Raw genomic sequence first — 15492 nt, 5'->3', positions numbered from 1 at the left:
TGTCCCTTCCCTGCTCAAGCTCTGTCCCTCTCTGTTTCTCAAAACTGAAAAATGCTAAAAAAAATTAAAAAAAAAAGAATATTCATGACAGCATTATTTACAATAGCCAAAAATTAGAAGCAACCCAAACTGACAGTAGCCTGGATAAATAAACTGTTAACCCCATTAACAGTAGAATGTATAAATAAAATAATACATGTATTCATACACACACACAGTAGATTAAATAGCCATGGGTGAGAACAGACAATTGCCACAAGCTGCAACACACATGAATCTCTTGGGCAAAACGTAGGGCAAAAGAAGAAAGGCACAAACAAGTACATACTATAAGATTCTATTTATATGGCATTCAAAAACAGGCAAAATGAATACATGGTGATAAAAATCAACATAGCGGTTACTTTATGTGGGGGTACGGCTGGGTGGGGGCATGAAAGAGCCTTCTGGGCCCTGGAAATGTTTTGAGTCTTGATCTGAGTGGTGGTTATAATTCATTAAGCAATACACTTAAGATCTGGGCAATCTACTATTTGTAAGCTATCCCACAATTAAAAAAAAAAAACATTAAAAAGTTTCAGCTATCAATGTCCATCAGTGTCTCCCATTGCTTAGAAGAGAAAATCCAGATTTTTCTTCAGAGCGCTGATTCCCACTCATCAGTGGCTTCTCCCCTTCCCTTACTAGACCATAAGCTCCACAAGGTCAGGACCATGGCTGCACAAGCCTGTGACTGCACTTTTCGTGGCTGTAACCCCAACTCCTAGCACAGTCCCTGGCAAAGAGCAGAAGCCCAATCAATACATATTTAAAGTAAATTAATGGATGAGTAGTGGCTTTATCTTATTCCAATAGTAACACTTCCGAGCTCCCTCTCCAGCCTCACCCCAGAGGTTTCTGGAACCTTCCCAGCTCTCTCCAGCCCTGCAGAGCGCCTCACTCTTGCCCAACAGGTGGTGTTCCAATACCCTCTCCAGCCTTTCTGGAATGTCCTTTCCCCTTTCTTTTCCCACAAACTCCTGCCTATCCTCCAGATCCTTCTAAACTCACCCACAACTCCCTCCTTCAGGCTCTTACAACTTGAACACAGCGCACGAATCACTATGTCTTTATTTCTATGGCTCTGCAACTTCCTGACTTCGAGAGCTTAGACAAATCAGCTAACTCTCTGGGTCGGTTATTCAGTTTGCACACTTCCCTAAGACCGGTTCTTTTCCCTCAGTGTGCCCAGAAGCCTGACCTCTGTGGACTATATCGCCTGAAAAACCTTACCTACTGATTCCCTGCGGATTCAATCACTGGGAAGTACCAGCAGGAGTGAGAGAAAAGGCTATTAATTCCTCTCCTCCTACCCCCATTCTCTACAGCCATGGCTCCCATCAGGTGCCCCCTCTTTCACAACCCTAGCTTCACCAGGTGCTCCTGACAACCTTCTCACTTCTTTTCCCTTCAGATCTATAGGTGGTTAGGGCTCCTCCCTGTTGCGAACCTTAGGGCACCCTGCCATCCCTTGTAGGTTTCCTTAACCCTTTCCACACCTGTGTAAATAGTCCCTTTCTTCAACTCTGCAAGAAACCCTTCAGTCGCCATCTGTTTCCTACTGGGACCCTGTCTCCCATACTCCCTAACCCTCAATTTGTTCATTTGCAAAGAGGGAGGTGACTATGATGATTAACTGAGATGCTGTATTTGCAGTGCTTAGTACAATGCTGGCCATAGTATAATTGCTCAAAGAACATAAACTACCTTTAGAGTTATGATTTTGCTCCGATGCTGGACCATGAGTTTTCTGCTTCATTTAGTGGAGGCTCAATAAATAGTATTGAATGAATGAAAATATAAATGAATGAATGACTAGATGAGCAGTGACACAGAGAAAGACAAGAGCCGCTGTATTACTTATAGAATCTTTGTGTTTAGCTGAAGAACTTTCTCAAGACAGTGAGCTCCCTATGTCTGGAGGTGTACAAGCTCTGAAGGTAGAGGTAATCAGATGATGGTGATGTTGAAACACAGTTCAGCAAAGCAGGTGGTGTGGAGCAGAGGAAGTTGGTTAGGCTTTCTGCGACCTTTTTAGCTCCAAGAGTCTGGAGCTGGGAGGCATAGGAAAAGAAATCAGAAAATCCCTTGGCTCAGATTTTAAAGAAAGAACAAGGGCAGATCTACACATGAACTCACAATATTTTGGTTCAGCTTTAAATTCCACCCAGCTGGACAGCCTCATCGACAGAGGAGCAAATAAAGCCCAGAAAGGGGAAGAGACTGGTCCAGAGTCACATAGGCGGGTTAGAACCCACCTGTCCTAACTCCTAGTCTGGTTTGGCCTCCACATGAGTCAGGCCTCAGAAGAAAATATATTTAACTTTTTTTTTTTTTTTAAAGAAAATATTTTCCTCTGACAACTTCTACAAAATGACTTTTCTCCATACCTTTGAAGAAACAGATGCATGTCATAGCAGTGAATTGATGGGCTGGCAAGGAACTAGGCTTGAGTTAGGGAGGGGGCATCATCTGAGATCATCACCAGACAAGATATGGGGTTGGAGTGGAGACAGGAGCATGTTCTCACCTCTTGGGAACTACTGGGACAGATGTGGTTAGTGTGGCCCAGAGCAGAACAGGGGCCCCTGGGAACAGCTACAAGAGGCAGCTCTCAGAACTTTCCAGCAGAGTGATCCATAAGGGGAGTGAGCTCCTCAGTCTCTATGGGGCATAGCATGGGCTGCCTGGTCACTAACCACCACTTTTGGCAAAGGGCTTCCTGCCCAGGTCAGGGAGAGGAAGTAGGAATCTCTGAGGTTCTTCCCCAAGCCACAAGAGTTCAGGACCTTAAGAATGGTAAAAAGTAAAATTCATCTGGTTGAATATCACCGACAGGACACTGGAGGCATCTTTACAACAGCCAAGATTTATCCGGAATCTTCTCACCTGGACTCTTCCCATGGCCTTCTACTGCTCTCCCTTTCCCCTCCCCTACTCCACAGAAGCCAGAGTAGTGTTAATAGGGAGTTACCAGATCACTCTCCTCTTAAGGACCTATGGGGTGGCCCTTCACACTGAGAATAAAGTCCCTTGGTTCACAGGCCCTTCTGGAATGGCCTTTGCCTGCTCTCTGACCACTGTCCTGTGATTCTTCTTCACTCAGCACTCTGCACTACGCTGGTCTTCTTCAGGCTAAGCTCATTTCTGCCTCAAGGCTTCTCATTTGCTATTCTGCTATCTGGAATGTTCTTTCAAATCATAGCACACCTCGTAGATGCTGAGGGGGTGCCACCCAGGTTCCCATTTGGGGCTGAGGGGCTCCATCCCCCATCTGCTCTCAGTTGAGACTCTGTTGGAATGCCTCCTCTGAAGACAGCTGGCTTGGCCAGTCTTGTCCCTTCCTGTGGGCAGCTACCCATCGGCTGGCCAGCGTGCGGGTACAAAGGCCAGACCCATCGCCTGGAACTGGGACAACTTGGAAAGGTTCTCCTTGTTCCTTGATGCATGGGGGTCAGCTGAGGCCTTTGTTGTGACTTCAGCGTAGCCCAACTCCTTCCGTCACTCTGTGCTACTTCCCTCACCCACCCACAGGTGCCCGCAGGTGCAGGGTCCAAGGGCAAGCCCCCAGAAGGTTCCTACATGTAGCTCTCCATCTTAGCGTGTGCTTCTGGGGGTCTGACTGAGCCAGCCTGGTGGGCACCTCTTCATCATTTGAGCCTCAGCTCAGACGTTATCCTCCTTGGCCTCCTCCTTGGTCACCGTGTGTGTGATGTCGCCTGATCTCTCTGTCGCCTTACCCTGTTCTGTATTTATCACCTTTAGAAACTATCTCTTATGTTTGTTTATTTCATTCCTCCTCGGCTGTCTCTCTCCCAGACTAGAAAATCAGTTTCACAAGAGCTGCTGTCTTCTCCTCACTGTGCCCCAGGGCCAATGCCAGTGCCTGGGGCAAAGTTGGTGCTCACCAAATATTTGTGGACCACCTGAATGTGGACGAAGAAGCGAGCAGGTGAAGAAGGGGTGAACAATGACTTCATGAGTGATGCCTGCCTTTCCTGCTCTCCACACCCTGCCCCACCCCCATAGCCCCTGAGCCAGGCTGCTGCTGGGGCCCCTCCCCCTTGTGACCCCGGCTGAGCCGGGGCCTCCTGGGAGGATGGAGCCTGCAGCCGCCTTGGCTGCCTGCCCTGTATTGATCAAAGCTGGGAGGCCTGCTGGCTGAGGTCTGTCCCAGCCCATGGGGGCGGGGGAGTAGAAGGGGGATTCTGGCTGAGATTCAGGCAGGGCTTGCCTGGGGCAGAGTAGTGCCGGCTAAAGATCCATCTGCTTTTGGAGCTGACAGCACCCCTTCCCCACAGCTCTCTGGGGAGGTCAGACCAGCCAGCCCCAGGAGGATGGCTGGGCAGGAGGGTATGGGGACAGAGGCTGGACTGCAGCTGGGTTTGGGCTCCTGGCCTCTTGCAAAGCCCTGCATTTGGTGCACATCACTGTTTATGGAGATCCCACTAGGCTCCCTCTCTTGGGGCTGTGGAGTAGACAAATGCCTCTTTATACAGGCCTGCCGAGCACCCCTCTGTGCACAGCACAGTGCAGGACCCACAGATGAGATTTTCAGTGAGCTTGGGTTCTGGAATCAGTCCTCACAGCGCACCGTGATCCAGAGCACAGCAAAGGAAGTGGTGAGGGGACATGCCCAGGAAAAGGCCTAAGGATGCTCCCTCCCATCAGAGTCCTGACTCAAGAATGAATAATCAGGGTAATTCCTATTTGGCCAAAAAAGGACCTTGGTCCAGAAGGGAGAAGTAACTCACCCAAGGTCACATGGCTACTGGCAGTTAAGCTGGGGCTGGAGCCCAGTCTCGTATCCTGCAGGTGGACTCAGAGAGTAGGATGTTCTGGCATCCGCAGCACTCTGCATGCATGTACTGAGCACCGCCTCTGGGCCAGGCCCCGTGGTGGGTGCTAGAGATGATACGGGGATGTGGGACACCCACCCCGACCTTAGGAGCTCACAGCCCAGGAGAGAAATGCACGCACGCCTGTGCACACACATACACACACAACAGTAATCCACACTGGTCCGGGGATGGAGATACAAAGAGCTGGGCAACCGCAGGGCAGAGGAAGTAACTGCATCAGAGCCAAGCTGGGAAGACCTTAGGGAGGAAGTGCTCCCTGAACTGTGTCTTAGATGGGTGATTTTGAAAAAATAGGGACCTGGGGAAGAAGGGGCAGAGCAGTCCAGGCACGGGCACAGCATGAGGAAAGACACTGTCTTCTGTTGCCTCTTCCAGGCCTCCGGAATCCAGCCTCCCTGTCCTTCTGCCCACAAACCACCCCACTGCCAGAGTGAGTGCTCTGAAACCTGATTGGGATCATGCTGCTCTCCAGCTCAAAGCCTATCAGTGGCTCCCCATTGCCCTCTGAATAATATCCTGTCATTCACAGAGCTTGAATGCTAGAGGTCACTTTAGGCATTCTGTGTCCACCCACTCCCATTTTACAGAGAAGAAAACTGAGGCCCAGAGAAGGTCATACAACGAGTCAGAGGCCACTTTAGAACTGAAATAGTGGCCTTCTGAACCCCGGCCAGGGCTCTATTTCCTGACACTCTAGCCTCTGGCCTCCCCCGAATGCCCAGCTGATATTTAAGGAGCACTCTCCTCTCTGGCTAAAGTCTCCAAATATCAAAGCTGGGAGGGACCCTCCTTTTACAGATGAGCAAACCAAGGTCAGGAAGGAAAGCCAGCTTTGCAGTTACTAAAATACTTGCACACTGGGGCTCCTGGGTGGCTCAGTCGGTTGAGTGGCCCACTTCGGCTCCGGTCATGATCTCACGGTCAGTGGCTTTGAGTCCTGCACTGGGCTCTGTGCTGACATTCTGTATCTCCCTCTCTCTCTGCTTCTCCCCCGCTCATGCGCATGCTCTCGCTCTCTCTCTCAAAAATAAACATTAAAAAAACCAAGAATAGAATAGAATAGAATAGAATAGAATAAAATAAAATAAAATAAAATAAAATAAAACACTTGCACAAAGGTTCTTGTTCAACTCTCACAACTCTGGGAAATAGACAGGGTAAAAGTTATCATGCCCATTTGATAGATGAGGAAACTGAGGTCCAAAGAGCAGTGACAGCTCAGGGTCACCTGGTGGCTCCATTTATTCATTCTTCTTCATATATATGCTATGCTTTTGCTCTGTGGCAGACCCAGCGCTGGGGACAAGCAGGGGACAAGACCATCCCGTGCACAGGGTGCTCCCTGTCTACTTGGCGATTCTGACAAGCGGCAGCTGCAGCGTCCCGCAGCGAACACCAGCACAGGAACCCCAGGGGCTGAGAGGCCCGTGGCCAGACTTTGCGGGGCGGTATTTCAGGGGAGTTCAGGGTGGGAGCTGGGGAGAGAGGGAGTTCCAGGCAGGGCCTTGGCCAGCCTCATGCTTCCTGCCTGGCCTCCTTACCGGAGCTCCTTCCTGGAGGATTTAAGACTATGTTGAGCAGTTGTTTTAAATTTCCGGGCAGGGGGCTGCGAAGGAGGGGGTGTGTGCGCAGGCCGTCTGGGGTGTGGGCTGCTATTTACCAGGGCCCTTTGTGGGATGCAGCTCTCTGGGCTGGAGGCTCCCACAATTGCTTCCAGCTGGGCTGTCAGCCAGCTGGAGGAGTGGGGGGTAGCTTGGGAATGGTGGGGGGAGCAAGAGAGTAGGTCAGGGGCATGAGGGGTCCCTTCCAGCCCAGTATCCCCTCGGCCTCCTTGTGCGGCTGCTCTTGTTGGGGTATCAGGCCCGGCTGAGCATCCTTGAACGCAAATGTGTCTATAAACTGGGAATCCATCCGGCCTGGACATTTCTGAGCTTTATGGCCTTTATGCACTTAATCTTTCATTTCCTCTCCCCTGCTTCATCTCCCCGCTCACTTCCCCTCTTTCCCCGAGAGGAATTGCTTGGCTTCCCCTCCCCCACGGCCTGTTGAGGCTCCCTGGCCCTTTTGTCAGAAGCTACCTGTGTCTACAGCTGTTCAGGCTCCCTTGGTCTCTGTCTGGGTCCACCGTTCACTCCCTTTGCAACAACAGTAGTGACGACACAGGCCTGGCATAAACCCCTCTCCTGTGGCTCCCCAGCGCCCGTGGGGAAAACTCCTTAGCCAGGCAGCCGACACCCTGCAGCCTCCTCTCTCTGCTCCCCTCAGGTCTACCTGAGCTCTCTCCCTTGCTCATGTGGGGCCCTCACCCAGAATATCCACCATCTGTCTTTCCCCAGTGAGCTCAGGCGTCACTCCCAGGGCGGGTTGGGGCCTGTCCTCGGTGAGCCTGCAGCCTTATTTTCTGTAAAAGGAGAACACCATTTTGGTCTCGTTTGTCTTACAAGCTTATTGATAGATGAAGAGGGGAAACAGCTTTGGAGGTTGTCCAGGACTGTATCAGTTTGAGGGGAGGGAGGCTAGATCCATTTGGGGGGATCCTACTTTCATGGAAACATATTACTTTTACCTCAAGAAGTCATTTTGTGCTCCTTCTTGATGGAATCCTAGAACCGGATTCTGGAAGGGTGGCTGGTCTGTGGTATCCCAGCACCTGGCCAGGGTCTGGCTCAGGAACCCTCTCATATGAGAGGTTCTCCAGGTCTTTCCCTCCATTTTATACCAGGGAGACCAAGGCCCAGAGAGGGAAAGGAACACACCCAAGGTCACACAGGAAATCAGGGCAGAGTTGGGAGCAGTTTCTTTAAAACTTACTAAGGCGGAATCTGGGGGCTCAGTCAGTTAAGGGTCCAACTTTGGCTCAGGTCATGATCTCACAATTCTGTTCAAGAGTTGGAGCCCTGCGTTGGGCTCTGTGCTGACAGCTTGAAGTCTGCTTTGGATTCTGTGTCTCCCTCTCTCTTTGCCCATCCCAGGCTCATTCTCTCATTCATTCTCTCTCTCTCTCTCTCTCTCTCTCTCTCTCTCTCTCTCTCTCTCTCTCTCTCTCCTCCCCCACCCCTCAGAAATAATAAACATGAAACCATTTTTTAAAATAAATAAATAAAATTTACTAAGAAACTAGTTAGTGAAAAGAGCCCCTAGCTGGGAGCCAGGAGAAAAATAGGTTTTAGCCTCAAGTTAGCCCCTACCCCAATCTCAAACAAGTCCTGTGAGTGCAGTCCTCTTAGAACCTCTCCGCCACCCTCCCCCACCAGGTTTCCTTCCTGCCAATTCTGATGGTGGGGGTTGGGACTCTCCTCTGCGGCCCCTCCCTCCCTCTCCTCCCGCACAAAGCTCTGGCAGAGCTGGGACAGGCCTGGGGGGAAAGGTGGCAGGTCCCAGCTGCGAGGCCTGGTGGATCCCACACTCAGAGAATGAGCTTGCAGAGAACAAAGAATGTCAAATGTCCCTTTTGTACTGGGGGTGGGGTGGGAACAGAGCCCTGAGTCGGCCAGGGAAGAATGGAGCAGGATGGGTATGTAAGGGCCAGGATGGTAGGATGGAGTGAGGGTGTGCTCTCTGGGGATCCAAGAGGGTAAAAGGTCAGACACGAGTCTCTAGTCTGCCCTCCCAGGCCCAAGAGTGCTTTGGCATCGTGGGGGCAGGGTAGGGGGGAGCCACTTGCCTGGTCCCACAGCTGATGGTCACTAGGCTTTCTCATTGCATTTCTTTCCACCCCTTGAGCACCAGCTGTGGAGCCCTCTAAGGGGCCCAATCTTCAGCAAAACCCCATGTGGATGGCCTGATCACTCCCATTTCACAGCAGGGAGAAGTGACTTGTGTCTAGCTACTCAACTAGGGACAGGCAGAACCAGAATTTGAAATCAAGTCTAGCTACAAGCCAAGGCACTTATCACTTTTCCCTCGAGGGCAAAGGTCACTCCTGGCCAGATTTTTAACTGGACAAAAGGATCTTCAGAAAGGTGAAGTGACTAGCCTTGGGCTACCTGCCCTCTTTGGGACAGGGACTAGCTAGGCCAGCCCTCCCACCTGCCCTGACTGGCTTCAGCCCTGAATGACTGAGAGCCTTAGGACCAAGGAGATGCTCTTCTTCCTCCCCGGTCAGTTTAAGCTCCCGGTTGTCAACTAGGAGCCACCTAGGAGCCTGGAGACTGGCTCCTAATCAGTTGTGTGGTGCCAGTCAGAACATCTATGCTCTTGGAGACTGAGTTTGCTCCCCTATAAATAGGTTCTGCCTTGTAGGGTGACTGGGGGGAGGTCTAGGAGACAAGAGAGGCAAAGGTGAGTAGCACTGACCAGGTCTCCAGGCAGGTGAATTGTCCTCTTCCCTCCTTTCTTCTTCCCTGCCTCCCTCCTCTTCTTGGCTCTTTGGTCTTGAGGTCAGATCAGGCCTGATTAATAGGCCTGGGAAGCTAGTTCAGCAGGGGCTGGGAGAGACAGGGAGCAGGAGAAGGAAGGAAGCAGGAGAGGGGACAGAGAAGAGCCCAAGAAGAAGGAGGCAGAGTGAGAGAGCCTGATCTATCTTCAGATTCCTGTCCAGAGGCAGGAATTCATTTCTGGAGGCTCACAGCACTGTCGTCTCATCCTCTAGAACCCTGGATTACCTATCTGAAAAGGAACCGTCCCCTGTTCCTTACACCAAAGCATTCAGATGAGACCAGAAGCGGGCCTGGGGAAGGCCCTGTCCTAGCACTGGAAGAGCCTGCTGGGACATCCCCATCTTGTGAACCCGCTGGTTGAGAGGGTGCCGGAACAGGGGTGGTGGTATAACTTTGTCCTGAAGCCAGCGAGCACCACGCGGTTCTCCCTCAAGCTGTTTACTTGGGGGTGGCCCTGGGGGTCTGGAGGAGATTATGGGAGCTCTAAGGCTGAACAAAGTCCCCCACTGGTCCTTGGTGTGTCCTTGGACCCAGGTCTCCTGGGGTCTGTTCCACCTACACTCACATGTCCCCACCTTGCACTTAGGGTGAACACTTAACACTCAAGGGAGTGGGGGACTGACTGCAGGTTGTCTCTGGCGGGCTGGATGGATTCCTCGCAGAAGATGCTCAGGCCCTTTAAAAAGAAATAAATAAATAAATCGAAGACCAGATTTAAAGTCTTGCCTGAATGCTCCCAGCCCAGCTTCTCCCTCCCTCCTCCCCCTGGAGCTCTGCAGCCCCCACTGCCTGAGCCCCTCCAGGGTTGTTCACCCTTCCAGTTGAGTGAGAAGAGGGGGCAGGAATCTTGTGTTTTTGAGGGCCTCCTATGCGCCGGGTGCTGTGCTGTGCGCCTTACCTTTCTGGCTTCAGACTTCTCCAGCCTTACGAGGTTACAGCAGGCGGTGTGGTCCCCACTTGTCCGGAGCCTGGCAGGAGAGAAAGGTTGGGCTGAGAGAGGGTGGGAAACTTGTTGGAGGCTGCAGAGAGGCAGAACCAGGGCTTGTCCTCAGGTCTTCCAAGCTTGGCTCAGAGTTCTCTCCTGTGCCCCCCGTGCTCAGCATCTCCAGGATCAAGTGCTGGGGCAGGCTGAAATGGGCAGCCATCAGAGCTGGAAGGGGGCTCAGAGACCATATCACGTGGCCTTCCTCATATGGATGGAGACTGTGACCCAGAGGAGGCAATGGGCTTACTCAGGGTTCCACAGCAAGTCATTTGGGGCACATGCAAGGTGCTGGAGGCTAAAACACGGTGAACAGAAAGGCCAGATGCTGGTCTCATGGAGCTCTTACTGCTGGAGGAGACTAGCAGTGCACTTGGGGTTCTGATAAGGGAAGTTTGGTAGCCTCCCATTTCACAGAGCAGCCCCTAAGCCAGAAGGCTTCCTGGAAGAGGTGATTTCTGAGAATTGAATGGTCGCTGGTGACAGGCAGACAAGAAATGGTGGGGCAAGAATGCTCCAAGCGTGGGAGCTTTCTCCAGTCTCCATGCCTCACGGAACCACTGGGGAATTTTAAGAGATGAAGTATGCTCTGGCTTAGAGTTGCCAGCTAAAATACAAGATGCCCAGTGATCGAAAGTTTCAGATAAACAACAAAAAATTGTTTAGCATAAGTAGTCCCATGCAGCATTTAGGATATACTTATACTAAAAAAAAAAAATTATTTGTCTGAAATTCCAATTTATTTATTTTTTTTTTATTTCTTTTAAGTTTATTTATTTTGAAAGAGAGAGAGAGAGCACATGAGCAGGGGAGGGGCAGAGAGAGAGAGAGAGAGAGAGAGAGAATCCCAAGCAGGTCTCTCCCTATCCACCCTCCTATCAGTGCAGAGCCCCATTTGGGGCTCGAACTCAAGAAACTAAGATCATGACTGAAATCAAGAGATGGATGCTTAACTGACTGAGCCACCTAGGCGCCCCTATTTATTTGTTTGTTTGTTTGTTTGTTTAGAGAGCATAAACTAAAGAGAGGGGTAGGGGGAGAGAGAATCTTAAGCAGGCTCCACACTCAGTGCAGAGTCTGATACGGGGCTCAATTCCATGCCTCTGGGGTCACGGCCTGAGCTGAAATCAAGAGTTGGATTCTCAGCTGACTGAGCCACCCAGGTGCCCCTGAAATTCAAATTTAACTGAGAATCCTGTATTTTTCTTTGCCACATCTGGAAACTTACTCTGGTTGCCATGGGGAGATGGGGTTGGAGGGTCTGAGGCTGGAGGCCAGAGGCAGCAGGGAGAGGGCGGAGACACGGGAGACTGAGTCTGAATGGAGTAAGAGGGAAAAGGAAGAGGCAAGGCTAGCAGCCTGCCATCTAGGCAATCAGGCCGGGGCATGGAGGTGGTACTCCCAGGGAGGATGGTGAGTCAGGGGGCATGGAGCGTTGAGTTATGGACGTTATGGCTGACATTCCCCAGGGCCCTCCAAGTGGAAGTGTTCAGGTGACAGTTGGGGACAGGGTGAGAAGCATAGTGGCTGAAGTGTCATTGGCAGAGTGGGGGAAAGGAGATTCCAGTTGAGAGGACAGCAGGGGCTGATGTGGCGGTGGCCCCCCTTGTGCACCCCCATCACGTGCCTCAGTTGTAATTACTGGCTCAGGGAGGGGCTTGGGGGCCGATGCCCCGTTGCAGCTGGTTCTGGTCCCTGGTAGTACCACGCCAGGTCTACCTCTGCTAGTCTCCAAGGACTGGAATTTGACTTTATCTTCCCAAAGGTCACCTTGCCCACAGCCCTACCCCGGGGATGGACATTCCTCACATTCCGTGGCCCTCGCCGGAGGTGGTGCGTCTGGGTTTCCAACCATCCTCCGCTCCTCTTGGCAGGCCTTACCGAAGGCCTACTGTGCATCCCTGGGGTCTGGACCCGGGAGTCTGACCAATCTGTATTCTGACTCTGACTCCCACCAGCTGGGTGATCTCTGGGCCAGTTACCTCCCCCTCCTGAGCCACACTGTCCTCACCTGCAAATTGGGGATCATTCAGACAGGAGTGTTGCGTGGTCATATCTTTAAAAGCACCTGCCTCAGCACTTGGCATTCAGTAGGTGCTCTGTAATGGCAGATCCCCCTTCGTCTCCTCTGAGCTTCAGTTTCTTCATTTTGAAAGAATGATATAATCTTCCATGACAAGCCAGGGACTGGGCATGTGTGGGCTGTGATGGCCCACGAGGTAGCTGTGCGGGAGGCCTCAGAACGCTATACTTCCCAGGGCCAGCAGAGGCTGAGATGACCTTAGCCAGGCAGGGAGCAGGCAGATGAATGAATGGCTACAGTCTCCTTGATACGGCTGCTGGGAACCAGAGGGCCTGGTGGGAAAGGCCGATAGAAACAGAGGCAGGGGAGTCCACAAATCTGGGCAGCTGGTCCTCGGCTCCGACTCTGTTATCTAGGGTTCTCCTCTGCCTTCCTCCAGTCCCACCCCTGCTCCAACGTGTGGTGTAAATGGGGCCAAGAGGAAATGCCACCTGGAGCCCAAGTTTATCATTCTAGATCATGCTCCAGGTGCCTGGCGTCTGGAGTTCCCTGCCCAAAGGGCTCTAAGCCCAGGACCTGCGTCTATCCTCCCACCAGACTGTGCTGCAACCTTAGGCCTGAGGGCTGGACAAGGAAGCTGTTTGGGGGGCAACTGTGCCTGGGAGCTTGGACAGGGGGTCTGAGTCCACATGTCTGCACACAAAGACCTTTACAATAGATGGGAAGCAGGGTGGGGAAGAGAAGGACAAACTGGCAAGAGGACTGCCATTTGGTTTTTCTTTCTTTTTTTTTTTTTAAATGTTTATTTTTGAGAGGGAGAGAGAAAGAGAAAGAGAGAGCGCGCTCCAGGGAGGGCAGACAGAAGATCCAAAGCCGGCTCTGTGTTGCCAGCAGAGAGCCTGATGTGGGGCTCTAACTCACAGATCCTGAGACCACCTGAGCCAAAGTCAGACGCTTACCGACTGAGCCATCCAGGCACCCAAGGGGACTGCCATTTGAACTCTTGCCTCAGGCTGCAAATGTGAGGGGTGGGCCACGCTGCGGAGGGGCCAGTGCCAGAGGAGTCCCAGGGTGGTAGTTGGAGGCTTTGACCCAATGACAGGTCAGTTTTACTTACAGATTCCCAGACCCACCCATGGAAATTCATATTCTTGAATTTTGGAGAAGATTCTAGAATTTGCATGTTTAAATTTTTTTTTTTTTTTAACGTTTATTTATTTTTGAGACAGAGACAGAGCATGAACGGGGGAGGGTCAGAGAGAGGGAGACACAGAATCTGAAACAGGCTCCAGGCTCTGAGCTGTAAGCACAGAGCCCGACGCGGGGCTTGAACTCACGGACCTCGAGATCATGACCTGAGCCGAAGTCGGCCTCTTAACCGACTGAGCCACCCAGGCGCCCCTAGAATTTGCATGTTTAATAAAGATGGCCAGAGACCATGCAGGAGCTTTGTGCCCTTCTTACAATAACACTTCAAGATAGCTGGGAGGAAACTGAGGCATTATAAGAAGACTTAACTAAGACCTTCTGCCTGGCAATGGACAGAGCTGGGATGAGTCAGTACAATATGATATCTCCTTGTACTCTCCTGCCCCTCCCTCACCCCAAACAACGCTCCCAAACCCCAAAACCTCAGAAAGTGATAACAGCACACATACAATTTGGGTCAGAAGTCCGGACAAATTCTACTTGGTTCCAGGAAAATGAAGCTTAGAATCCAATCTCAAAGCATAAATCCTCTTCTCTGGCCTGGTGAGGGGCCCCCACCCTCTGCTGATGCTGGGGCAGCTCTCAGACCCTGGCAGGATTTGTTACCATCCAGGCACTGATGTCCCCATGATGGTCTCTCCAGCCCAGGTCTCTGTCTCTCAGCTCCAAACTCAGGTGTTCTCAAGCTGGGTAGCACCTCCCACCTCCCAGACCTGCCCCTCTTCTGGCCCTGCCAGACTCTCAGTGCTCAAGCCAGCCACCCAAATGCCCATGTCCGTCCTTGACTCTGCCCTTTCCAGCCACTTCCAGTCCACAGGTCACCATCCTGCCATATCTACTTCCTTAATAGCCATGAATCTGTCCCCATCTTCCCTGACCTTGTATCTCCCCTTGTTGAAGCCTCACCGTCTCCTAAAAGGACCACGGGCCCCTCCAAGCCACTGCATATATGGCAGCTGCAGTGGTCTCTAGGAAAACAAGGGACAGGTCATGCCTCTGTTCAAAACCCTTCGGTGGCTCCTGTCTCCGTGCCCTCTGACCAAAAGCCAAGCTTTTCTACACTCTCCAGGAACACTGAGGGGCTTTGTAAGTCTCCCGGACACCCCTCCTCACCCCCACCCCTGCTATTTTCACCTCTGTGCCTTTGCTGCTGCTGTTCCCTCTTCCCTTGGCTAACTGCTACTTCCTAAGATTCCATCAGCATGGCCTCCGGTAGGAAGCCACCCCTGGGGCTCCCAGGCTGGGTTAGGACCCCTCCTCGGCTGCCACTGCCACGGCTATCTTGAGCACTTGCCACCTGCACTCATAATAATAGCTGGTATTACTGAGTGCTGACTCCTCGTATTTTTCTTTATTGACCCATTTAACCTTCACAAGCACCCTATGAGACAGGTTCTATGATCATCTCCAGTTTCAGAAGGGTAAAAGGTTAGGTAAATTGCCCAGATCGCACTACCTGGGGATTTGCAACCGGAGTGGCTGGCTCCAAACAGCCGACCTCTCATCCTGAGATGCTGCCTCCTGCTGCACTGGGTGGACATTTGGGGTGGTGGGGGGTCAGGGGTAGGGTAGGGAGTGGGGTCCTGGAGGGCTTCTAGTATGACTTCTGACCCATCAGGATGAGCCCAGCAGCTAGCCGAGGTGGTGGCATAGGTAGGTGCCCGACGCCTGGCGCTCCTGCCCTAGTCTCAGACCGCTGCTGGGCTGTGAGGGCCCCCGGCGACCGGGGCCTCAGGCGGCCCAGCTGGGACGGGCTTGGGGCCAGATGGGCTGCACTGCTGCTGGGAGGCCAGGGCCGCCGGCCGGGGCCGCGCGTTGCCATGGGAACGAGGGGGGCCGCCGCCCCGCCCCGGTGGGCGGGGGAGCAGGTGGCGGGACGGTGCGCAGGCTGGGGGAGGGGCCGGAAGGGGCCCGCAGGGGCCAAGGCTGGAGGGGCGCGCCCTGGGCTCCTCCTCCTCCCTGCTGCCCGGCTCCCGGGCTCCCTTGGCGACTCGGCCT

The 15492-nt window shown here is 52.4% G+C and overlaps 2 long non-coding RNA genes across 5 annotated transcripts; both read right to left on the bottom strand.

Moving 5' to 3' along the window:
* Nucleotides 1-325: 325 nt before the first annotated feature.
* On the bottom strand, nt 326-2070 carry LOC131493484 (uncharacterized). Its single transcript, XR_009252702.1, has 2 exons — nt 1747-2070; nt 326-775 (listed from the first exon to the last, which is right to left on the bottom strand). It is a non-coding gene; the product is annotated as an uncharacterized LOC131493484 (long non-coding RNA).
* A 334-nt stretch (nt 2071-2404) lies between these two features.
* On the bottom strand, nt 2405-15282 carry LOC131504705 (uncharacterized). 4 transcript variants are annotated; one of them, XR_009258127.1, is made up of 3 exons: nt 10179-10594; nt 9856-9956; nt 2405-2582 (listed from the first exon to the last, which is right to left on the bottom strand). It is a non-coding gene; the product is annotated as an uncharacterized LOC131504705 (long non-coding RNA). The 4 variants fall into 4 exon arrangements; XR_009258128.1 differs by having other exon boundaries at nt 2405-2579; XR_009258126.1 differs by lacking the exon at nt 2405-2582 and adding an exon at nt 14951-15282 and having other exon boundaries at nt 8335-9956; nt 10179-10248.
* Between the last annotated feature and the right edge of the window lie 210 nt (nt 15283-15492).

The sequence above is a fragment of the Neofelis nebulosa genome, chromosome 2 (assembly GCF_028018385.1).
Source record: "Neofelis nebulosa isolate mNeoNeb1 chromosome 2, mNeoNeb1.pri, whole genome shotgun sequence".
Lineage (NCBI taxonomy): Eukaryota > Metazoa > Chordata > Mammalia > Carnivora > Felidae > Neofelis > Neofelis nebulosa.
Note: the sequence above shows the minus strand (reverse complement) of the source record. Positions and strands in the feature narration are given on the sequence as shown.